The sequence below is a fragment of the Apium graveolens genome, chromosome 3 (assembly GCF_009905375.1).
Source record: "Apium graveolens cultivar Ventura chromosome 3, ASM990537v1, whole genome shotgun sequence".
Taxonomy (NCBI): Eukaryota; Viridiplantae; Streptophyta; class Magnoliopsida; order Apiales; family Apiaceae; genus Apium; species Apium graveolens.
The window spans coordinates 158805093-158807343 of NC_133649.1; positions in this window are offsets into that span (position 1 = coordinate 158805093).

Here is a 2251-nt window from a genome sequence, read left to right on the forward strand (position 1 = left end):
CTTAACCAGATAAAACTATTCCTCCAATTTTGGTTATTATCAGGAATAGAGGCACTGTTAAAGATATGCTTACACTTGGGCCTTTGTTTAACATAGACCCGGTCACAGTTACCAGAAAAACTATTGTAACATTGAAAAACTTTCCTAAAAACAGCTACAGATAAGGGAAAACCTTCCCTAAGGCAGCAAACCATAAAACATAAAATGTTCCTCCAAGTGTTTGGAGGAAGCTGACATGGGTTAATTTGTAAATCAGCTAGAAGATGAGGAATGAAGGGATAAAAAAGGAACCTAAGCCCAGCATCGAGGGCATCTGTGTAGATAAAAAGAGTGTCGGGTTTCCAGTGGCAAGTACGATCGCCACTAGAAACTCGAACTAATCTAAGGGGAGGAAGAACATTATAACATGCATTTAATTTATCGTAATCTATGTTGTGCCAAGTGTTACAATGATTAAAAGAGTCAAGATGTGCAGTGGAGGGATACTCATCCCCCCTAGTGTTAATCATATCAATCAAAGACATGTAGGAAGAGCGGATCTCGATATCCTTACCTAGTTTTGAAGCCGAGGCTATCTTGGCCGCTCTCTCGGAATTCTTATCAGCCATTAATGAAGCTTGGAAAAACCTTGAAACCTTGGAAGGGACTTGGCCGGAAATTTTCTAGAAATGAGGAAGGAGGGAGAAAAGGAGAGTGTTTGAGAGTTTGAGGATTGGAATGAGAAGTGTGAAGAAACACACTCCCCCCCCCTCAACTCTTATATAGGCACCTGAAAGCCAAATTGGGCCTCAGAAAGCCCATTTCGGCCCAAAAATAGAGACATCTGGAAAGTTCCAGAAGACTTTGGAAGATTTCTAAAAAAAAGTAAAGTAAATCTTTTGAAAATTCTGGAAGAATCCAGAAAAACCTTATAGAAAAATCTAGAATTTGGGCTCAGGGATAAGGCCCAATTCTAGAAAAATCTAGAAAACCCGAGAGGTTTAGGGATCAAAAGGTTTATAGGGCTCAAGAGGCCCAGTGTCAAGGCCCAAATACAAAAAGCCCAGGAATTGGGCCCCAAATATTTTAAAGGAAAATCCAGTCAAAAAAGAGGGGTGGCCCAAGATAAAGGCCCAGTTCAGAAAAAGGCCCAGGGTCAGTACTAAGTACCCATAAAAGAATCCAGGCCCAAAATTTAGGCCCAAATTTGAGTTGGAAGAAATCCAGCCCAGATTTAAGGGCCCAAATCAAATATATGGAGTTAAAAAAATATATATATGCCAAATTCCTGACCCAATTCGATCAGGACTTACATTATGTCCCTAGTCGAGTGAGTTGAGGTCGAAATACCTTCGACCAGGACTTGAAAAAGGATTAAATCGACTAGAAATAGGCCCAATTCGACCAGGATCTCAGTTTAATTTATGGTCGAAAACCTTTCCTCGAAATTTGCTTCGATCAGGGCTTAAAAGGATGGCTAATTCGGTCAAGACAAGGAATTCTGACCGAAATCCTGACCAAAAGTTTCCTGCTCGAAAATTAAAAAATATATATATATGATATAAAATCCTGGTCGAAATTCGACCAGGAAGTGAGGTCGAATGGATCTTGCTCGAATTTCTGTCGACCAGGGCAATTAGAGGCCTAATTCGACCAGGGCAATTAGAGGCCTAATTCGACCAGGATCCTGGTCGAACAGGATTCCTGGTCGAACCAGGTATTAAAAAAAAGAGAAGAAAAAGAAAGAAAAAAAGAGGGAAGAAAAATCCTGGAAAAACATAATAATTAAAGGAAATTCCTTAAAATATTTCCTGGAAATAAAAATATTTTCAGAAAATAAAGAATAAATCCAGAAAATTAAGGAAAATCCCAGAATTAAGGGGAAAATTCCTGAAAATTAAGAATAAATCCCAGAATTAAGGGAAAATTCCTGAAAATTAAGAATAAATCCCAGAATTAAGGGAAAATTCCTGAAAATTAAGGAAAAATCCCAGAATTAAGGGAAAAATCAAGAAAATTAAGGAAAAGTCCCAGAATTAAAGAAAAAAATCCTGAAAATTAAGGAAAAATCCCAGAATTAAGGAAAAAATTCCTGGAAATTAAGTTAATTCCTAAATAAAAGGGATTAAATTAAATTATTGTAAATGTGTAGGTTGCTCCACACTTTACACAAAACAATACCCTGCAAGGGAACGAATGAACTTAACTTCTACGAAACCTAGTCACTGTTTCCCAGAAGTTGGGGAGACAAATGATAGGGAATAAATAAATC